Genomic DNA, 9661 nt, shown 5'->3' on the forward strand with positions numbered 1-9661 from the left:
AGAGGTGACCCGAAGGCTACATTACTTTGGACGGAGGGCTTTGAGGTATTCGGGTGCACTGATGATGAGAAAGTGACCCTGTGTGTATATCAACTTTAAGGAAATGCAAATGATTGGTAAGAGGGCCCCCGAAGTGGGATATTTCATAGGGCATATTTCCAAGCTGGGGTGTCGTTATCGAGGCCTTCAATGGGAGGTACTTTCAGAGAGCACGTGAGGACAGAAAATGATATAGTTTCTTTGGCTTCGCTAGATTCGGATGTAATCGATCAATACGAGGTCGAGTTTATAAGGTTGCCTAAGTACGAACCAAGGATGGTCAAGGACCATGTGGATAGGACAAGGAGGTTTCGGGATGGATTGGAACTGGAATTCCGCAATCAGTTAGTATTTTTGAGTCTTAAGGGATTACAATGAGTTGTATGAGAGAGCTCGATGGTTGAGACGGATACGAGTGAAAGGGGCTACCGAAATGGATCGCGGTACGCGCCGGCTAGGGACAATAGGAACTTTGGAAAGAAGCCTATGACAAAAAATCAGAGATTTGTCCCTCTAGTAAAAAAAAAAAAGGACTTTGGGAAGCCGAATTACTATTCCAACGCCGCATGTCGGTCTTATGGAAAGAGGCGTAGGAATGACCATTGCCAAGGTGGAAGTGGAGCATGTTTTGGATGTGGCCAACATGGTCACCAAGTGAGAAATTGTTGATTCGACAGGTTAGACCACTGATGCAATTGCAGCAACCGCAAGTAGGACATTAAGCGGGAACTGCCCCGCAGAATAATCAGAATCGGCTACGGACGTAAGGAAATGTGTATGTTGTGATTGGGAAGGAATCAGAGAATTTGTCTTAAAAAAGCCTAGATGCATTATGTGATGCACGACGTATAATTGCTTATAATGGGTAGGCGCAATCGGTTCAAGGATTTCTAAATTACTGACGGTATTCTTGGACGAGTTGGGAAGGATATGTGTTGCTTGGAGATTTCGGATTTTGTAAAGGACTAAGGCGATTATTTTGAGAGACCATTGGATTGAAATTGGATGGGTTGAGCTTTATCTTCGAGGTGTAAAAAGGTGATTATTTTGTGGATGACTAGTTGGTTGAGGAACCAAGGCTAAAGGACATAACCGAGGTGTGTAACCTTCCCGATGTCTTTCCTCAGGAATTGCCGGGATTGCCACCTAATAGTGAAGTGGAGTTTGTGGTTGAGTTGGCCCTAGGGACGGAACCAATTTCGAAAGCGCCCTATAGGATGTTGTTGTCAGAATTGAAGGAATTGAAGGTTCAAATGCAAGAATTATTGGAAGAAGGTTTTATTCGTCTATGTAAGTCTCCATGGGGAGCGCCAGTTTTATTCGTGATGAAGAAGGACAGATCGTTAAGGTTATGTAGTGACTACAAACAGTTGAGTCAGGTGACTATTAAGGATAAACGCCTGTTGCCAAGGGTAAATGACATGTTCGACCAGTTATAAGGGACATCAATATTTTCTAAGATCGACTTGAGGACTGGTTTCTACCAATTGAGGATCAAGAAGGAAGACGTGCCGAAGTCGGCATTTAGGACGAGGTATGGACGCTATGAGTTTACGGTGATGCCGTTTGGACTGACGAATGCCCCTGCAGCCTTTATGGATTTAATGAATCAGGTATTTAAGGAATTTCTGGATTAGTTTGTAATCGTGTTCATAGACGATATCTTGGTATACTCGCAGAGTCCCGCTAAGCATAAGTTACATTTGGAAAAGAGATCTATGGACTTTAAGGGAATACGCACTCTATTCTAAGTTTAATAAGTGCGAATTCTGGCTTCATTGAGTGGCGTTCTTAGGACATGCGATACTGGGGAAGGGATTGTAGTGGATTCGACAAAGATTGAAGCCGTCACGAATTGGCCGAGGCCGACGTCAGTAACCGAGGTTCGGAGCTTCTTGGGTCTAGCAGGCTATTATAGGCGCTTCATGGAAGGGTTGTCGGCACTAGCTACGTCGTTGGCACGGTTGTTAAAGAAGGAGACGAGGTTTGAATAGACGGATGAGTGCGAAAGGTGCTTCCAAGAATTGAAACAGAGGTTGACGACCGCGCCAGTGTTAGCGATCTCGTCAAGTCCGGGAGGATTTGAGAATCACAGTGACGCGTCGTTAGGAGGATTGGGATGCGTGCTAATGCAACACGGGAAAGTAGTGGTATATGCATCGCGTCAATTGAGACCGTATAAAATTTGAACTATCCGATGCATGACTTGGGATTGACCGTAATTATATTTGTCCTTAAGATTTGGAGGCATTACTCGTGTAGGGAGAAATTTTAGATTTATACAGATTATCAGAGTTTAAAGGTATCGGTTTTCTCGAAAAAGAACTTAGCCTGAGACAGCGTCCTTGGATGGAACTCCTTAAAGACTACGACTGCGATATTTTATATCACCCCGGAAAGGCTAATAAGGTAGCGGATGCACTGAGTTGGAAATCGAGCGTTGCGCATATGATGGTCAAAGAATGGACCTTGTTGGAATGAGTCCGGGATTTAGAGTTTAAGTTTGAAGTGAGCCATGTTTTAAAGTCTACTTGCCGCATTGAGGATTGAACCAAAAATTCAGACTAAAATTAAGACTTTACAATATACGGACCCGGAGATTCAGAAGATTTTGATGTATGGATGCCACAAAAAGGAAATCGGATTTTCAGATATCCGAGGATGGGATTCTAAAGTTCCGTGGATGGTTATGTGTGCCAAGTGATACAGAACTGAAGGAAGAGATTCTGTTTGAAGCACCATAGTACGTATAGTATTCACCCGGGGAGTACGAAAATGTATCAGAATTTACAGCAGCATTATTGGTGGAAAGGCAAGAAAGTAGATGTAGCCAAGCACGTGACCGAGTATCTAACATGCCAACAAGTGAAGACACGGCATTGTAAGCCGGGTGGATTGTTGCAGTCATTGGAAATCACCGAATAGAAATGAGAGCATAACGCGATGGACTTTGTTATGAAACTACCAAGAAGCCAAATGGGCCATGATTCAATTTGGGTTATAGTAGATCGGTGATAAGATCAGCACATTTTTCGGCAATGCGAAAGGACTTCGCGTTCGGAAGGTACGCAAGATGGTGCGTGCAACAGATAGTTCATCTTCATGGAGTACTAGTGACGATCACTTCAGACCGTGATCCTAAGTTTACTGCCGCTTATTGGAAAAGTCTTCATACGGCATTAGGAACAAGGTTACAGGTTTAGCACGGCCTATTAGTCGCAGACGAATGGCTAGTCCGAGAGGACGATTCGGACTTTGGAAGATATCTTTGCGACCATGTGCATTGGATTTTAGGGAAGTTGGAAAGAATAATTGCCCTTGGTTGAGTTTGCCTATAACAATAGCTATCAGAGTTTTAGAATGGCACCGTTTGGGGCATGGTATGGCGGGGTTTGCGAACACCGGTTGTAGGGATGAGTGGGTGAGAGGAGCATCACGGGTCCCAAGTTGGTTCAGCAGTCAATTGAAACAGTCAGGGTGATTTGGGAACACCATGGAACCAAAGATGCGATGTGGGAAAGTGAAGAGTTGATGCGACACCAGTACCCTCATTTGTTTGAATAGTTGGGTTGAATTGTAAATTTCGAGGACGAAATTTTTGTAAGGGGGGAAGAGTTGTGACATTCCGAATTTTGGCCCATTTTTGGGATTTATAAAACGGGTATTTCGTCAGTGCGCTTATAGTAAAAATCTCGCCCGGGAACTGATCACTCCCGGTTATTATTTTTAAATCTTGAGATTTCGCTAGAATCGCATTCGATCGAATTTGGCCGTTATTTAGACCCTGACCTTGGCAGTCGATTTTCGAGAGTTTCGGGACGAAATAAATTGGACGGTGTCGATATTATTGTGGCTAGCGTCGAGGTGATTAGGAATAGTGAGAAAGTGGATTTTTGGACCGAATGCGAATTTGGACTGGTAGACCTCCCTCGTAGTGAGTCTTGAATTATTTTATTTTGGCCCGTTGTCTTATATTATTGTTTGGGATTTTTCGGGGACAGTTAGATCTTTTCCGGGTTTGAATCGTGACCGTTAGAACGATTTTTAGTTTGAACCGTGTCCGTTGGATCGCGCTCGAAGACAAAAATTAGCCTTTTGTCCTCTCTCCTCTCTCTCCTCTGCCCGCGCACGTCCTCCCCATCATTGCGTTTGCCCCTCCCTTTTTCTCTCTCTCTCTCTTTCTCTCTCTCCCTTTCCCGGCCGCGCACGTCTTCCCCGTGCGGACGTCCTCACCCCATACCCATGCAGACCTACCCCCAACTCTCTCTCTCCTCCCTTTTATCTCTTCTTCCTCTCTCTCTTCTCATTCCTTCTTCCTTTTTCCTTGGCCCGACGAGTTTCGCTCCCGCTTCGCTCGCCGATCGCAACCACCACCGGTCGCCCCGCGTCCCCCCGCGCCGCCGTAGCCCGACCGAGCTGCACCGCCGCTCGCGCCCGCCCCTGCGATCCCGTCGACCGCCCTCGTCGCCCGATCTCTCCTCCTCCCCCGTCGTTCGCGCGAGCCGCAAGCTCGTCTGTCGCCACCACCACACGCGGCCGCCGCCGGCTGACGCCGCCTGCCCGGCCCGGTCGCCGGCTCGACCTTCCGTGCGCCGCTCGCCACCGCCATCGCCACCGCGGCCCTTGCCCTCCTTCTTCCCTCTCGGCCGCTCTCTCGGCCTCCGTCCGACGCCGCCCTAACCGTCGCTGTCGCGGGCTCGGGCATGCCTCGGGCCTCCAGGAGCTCGCTGCGACCACTGCTGCCGGCTTGCCGCCCGACGCCACCGCTGGCCAACCCACGCCCGCAGCTCACACGGCCAAACCCCTCCCCGTCCAACTCCGCTTCACCTAGCCAACCCGCACCGCCGCTCCGACCGCCGTCGTCGCCGCTCGTCCACCATCACCCGGCCCTTCTCGCCACCGCCATGCCGCCCGAGCATCGCCGGCTCCGAGCCCTCGCCCAGCCTTCTTCTTCTCTCTCTCTCTCTCGCCTCCACCCCGCCGACCTCCACCCTCCCGCAGCTCGTCGTGTTGCCGCTCGCCACCACCGCGCCGCCGTCGCCGTCGCCGTATCGCGCCGCCGCCGGTCGCCGCCCAACCAGCTAGCCGGCCCGGCCCCTGCCGGCCAAGCCGTAGCCAAGCGCCCAGTGCCGTAGCCAAGCCGCCCCGGCCAGCTCGGGCCGTGGCCAAGCTTGCCCGGCGCCAGTGCCCGTCCGACCCGGGCGCGTCGCCGGCCGTGGCCCGGCGCCTTGCCCGTTCGGCCCAGGCACCTCGCCCGTTCGGCTTGCCGTGCGCCGGGCATGCCGTTCGGCCACCGCGCCCGCGCGCCCGAGGCGCTGCCGTCCGGCCATTGTGCCGCGTTGGCCGGCCACCGCGCCCGTTGGCCGTGCCCGCGCCTAGTTCGGCACTGTTCACCCGGGCCATTTTAGGCCCAAGCCGATTTTCTCCGGGCCAAAACCAAGTAAGTGACTTCCTAAACCCTACCTAGTACTTTGGGTATTTTTAGACTTGTTTAGGGTGAAATTTAGTACCGGCTTAGGACTTTAATTAGGTGTAGGCTAATTAGACTGATTGTGCTTAATTGATGAATTATTGTGGCGATAATTGTGCGGCTGATTTAGTGATTTACTGAGATAAATATGCCTGACTGAATTGTCGTGGCGCTTGTGGGTGAATTGAATTAATTGAATGTGCCGACATGAATGTCGGGTCGGTGGACCGATGTGGGGAGCATGAATTGAGTTGACTGATGTGGCGTGCTAGATTGACATTGGCGAAAGGGTGGTGATTGAAAATTGATTTATATGACTAAGAGCATGGTGAATTTTGTATTGTGGTGCATGTGCATGAGAAAAGCCCGGCTTGATCTCGAGGGCGACCGAGGCGATAGGCGCGGGTCGTGGGAAAGTGTGAAATGTCCAGTGAGGACGAGCAGGCTTGATCTCGAGGGGCGACCTGAGCGCAGATAGCGCGGGTCGTGGGAAAGTGTGAAATGTCCGGTGAGGGACGGAGCCAGCTTGATCCGAGGGCGACCCGAGGCGCAGTAGCGCGGGTCGTGGGAAAGTGTGAAATGTCCAGTGAGGGACGGAGCCCGGCTTGATCTGAGGGCTGACCTGAGGCGCGAGCGCGGGTCGTGGGAAAGTGTGAAATGTCCAGTGAGGACGGAGCCCGGCTTGATCTCGAGGGCGACCGAGCGTGATAGCGCGGGTCGTGAGAATGGGCTCGAGGCGCGATGGCGCGGGCGGTGTGAAAGGACACGGGAGGTCGTGAGAAAGTTGGCTGGACCACGCATGTTGCATAGTGTTTGATTATGAGGTGAATCTTGCTAGGCATGGTATGGGACGTGCCCAAGTGGTTTTACCTTATAATCGAGACACGCGCGAGTGTTATTGTATGATGCATGGAAAATTTCCTTGTGTGATCTGAATATGAGCTCTGCTGGATACACTAATGTGATTTGACTAATGTACAGTGTGGGCATGTGATTGGATGGCGAGGTAAGTCCATTGATGTGAATTTTATATGTTATGGGGTAGATTGCATGTCTGACTTGTCTGGGTACGCATTGGCCTATGTGGGGTATAGGGGGTTGCTTATTGAGACTCGTTCTCACGGTTATTATATAACCATTTTCAGATCTGCGACCGTGATTGATTGGAGACGCCACCGGGTATCTCGGGGATGGAGGACGGGTCAAGTTACTCCATATTTTGTGTGCCCCTCTTTTGTATAGCGAAGTAGGATACCCCACCACTATTCCCTTTTGATGTTGTGTATTTGGAATTATTATTTTGTGCTATCCCTTTGTCATATTTTATTGTCTGGGTTGTTTTAAATTCGCTTCCGCTTGCCTTTATCTCTGATGTTTGAGTTGGGTCGGCGACGTGTCTGGGACGTCGCATTCAATGATCGACCATCGCGGGATGATCGCGCGCTCGTAGGGTGCGGGGCGTGACACTAAAGGTATTTGCATTCCCCTAAATAGCATTTTCAAAGTTGAACCAAACGCACCTGCTGTGAGATGGAACAAAAGAGCTTGAAGCCCTAATGAGATTGGACTGCTTCTCGTCCATCATCTGCACAGATCCATGCTTGGGAACCAATTTACTAACCCCAGTTTCTCAATTTGTGGACTGCTTCTCTTTGATCATTCGCGTTATTTGGTCTGTCCAAAGAGAAGCACCACATTATCTAGAATTTAACTAGTGCATAGCATGATTTTAGTTGACGACAGAACTCTACGAACGATCATTTTAGTGCCGAAATTTTATAGACGACCACTTTAATATCAAAACTTTTCGGAACCATCCAAGTAACTCCAACAAGTCATATTGTCAAATCAATTATTAAAACAATGACACGTCAAATTTTTTGACAAGTTGAATCGTTGAACACGGTTAAGTAATCGTTATAGCTATTTATGAATGATTAATGTGTATTAAGTATACAATACAATCTAATCAATTTCTATTTTCTAGTTAATATGGGTATCCTTTTTGTGGTGACGAATATTGTATGTGTTCTTAAGAAAAGAAAACGAATTTGTCCATATTTTGACATCCCAAAAATGCGCGACAACACATAAGAACTCTCGAGTGGAAATGAAAAGAGACGTAACTCCAGTTCCTTTGCTAAAATTCTTGCTTGGCCCATTTAATTTATATAATACTTACCCCAATAGTTATTTTCTGTTTGACTCGGACCTATGCTAAAAAAGTCGAGGCATTTCGAATTGTTTGTTGACATAGACAAAATCAGACAAAATCTCTGAAATTATTTCAATATTGGATATAGAAATCTATAGAGAAGTAGATATGTAATAGATATTTATCCTATTATAAGCAAAGTCTCGTGCTTTTAAGGGATCACAATCTTTTTTTACTTTCCCAAAATATCATCAATTAGTTATTTTATAAATATTCTAAAGATGGATAAATGCATAAATTAATAATTATACTTTCATTTCTCATTTATTTCAATTTCGAATATTTTCTTTCTTACAAATTTTTTTACAAAAAAATTCAAATCTTAAAACATTTTTCTCTTTCCATATATCTTTGTGCAATTTCTCCACATTTGTGTTGACAAGTTCTTCTCATCAATTAATAATGCACATATATTGTAATAATTCAATTTTGTAATATTTGTTTAAATGTCAATGTTTTTCATACTCGTAACCCGTATGTACATTTGCCAGTGGACTATAAAAAATTCATATTGTTTTAGCATGAATGGAAACAATTAAAAAAAGGTACATTAGCAGAGAATATATGACTGATTTATGAATATCTGAATATTGCTTTTAATTTAAATTCAGAAGGTAAAAGATTCATCGATTACTTTTCTGAAATTCTTGATGAACATAAATTACGATTTTATTCATATATAGTTTATCTCAGGTCACAATGTAATTTACATGCACGTGTATGAGTATGGGGAAAATGACACAGACAATACCTGAACTTTGACCCAATGTGTAATGTGGTCCATGAATTTTTAATTTATTCAAGGTGATCCTTGAACTTTAACCCAATGTGCAATATGATCCATCAACTTTTAATTTGTTTAATATGATCCCATGAACTTTTGGTATATGTTTATTTTAGTCTCTAAATTATATGAAAATATTTAATGTAGTTCTTTAATTAATTAAAGTTCACTGTTCATGGACTATATTGGACATTTCATATAGTTCAGAGACTAGTTCATGGAGCACATTGAATATCAGGTTAAAGTTCATGGACTACATTGGACAAATAAATGGATAATAACATAAATAATTCTTGAACTTAGGTCTAATGTGCAGTGTAATCTTTGAACAAATAACATAGGCCTAATGTGCAGGGTAATATTTGAACTTTTAATTACTTTAACCTAATATTCAATGTGGTCCATGAACTTTTAATTTGTTAAATGTGGTTCCTGAAATTTTAGTATACGTTTAATTTAGTCTATGAACTATATCAACATGTTCAATATAGTCTCATCTTAAATTAATAAAAGTACTACATTGAACATTTTCATATAATTCAGTGACTAAATTGAATATGTACCAAAAGTCCATGGATCACACTGAACAAATTAAAAGTTCATGGATCGTATTGAATATTAGGCTAAAGTTCAATGACTACATTGAATAAATTAAAGGGTTAATACTATGAAAAACCCAAAACTGGTACACTTGTGACAAATTTACCCTAAACCATTTTTTTGATCACAAAAAATCCTAAATTAGTACACTAGTGATAATTTTATTTCGAAATAATTTGTTGACTATCAAAAACTCCAAACCGGTACACCTGTGATAATTTTATCCCGAACTAATTTTTTGACCACCAAAATCTCCAATTAGTACACCTGTGACAAAGTTACCCTCCATTAGTTTCCGCTAAATTTTACTGTTGAATTGCTAAGTTTGATGACACGTGGTAGTTGATGGATGTACCAGTTTGGGATTTTACCCCTCTGTTTGTCAAAAGTTTATCAATTTGTGATATTTTGTGATATTAATCCAATTTAACGGACACTAATGAAGGGTAAATTTATCATAATTGTATCAATTTTAGGTTTTTAGTAGTTAAAAAATTAGTTTGAGGTAAGATTGTTACAAGTGTACCAATTTAGGATTTTTAGTGGTTAAAAA

Source organism: Syzygium oleosum, unplaced genomic scaffold (genome assembly GCF_021117445.2).
Source record: "Syzygium oleosum isolate NSW1041296 unplaced genomic scaffold, Sole_v2.1 Sole_v2.30, whole genome shotgun sequence".
Taxonomy (NCBI): Eukaryota; Viridiplantae; Streptophyta; class Magnoliopsida; order Myrtales; family Myrtaceae; genus Syzygium; species Syzygium oleosum.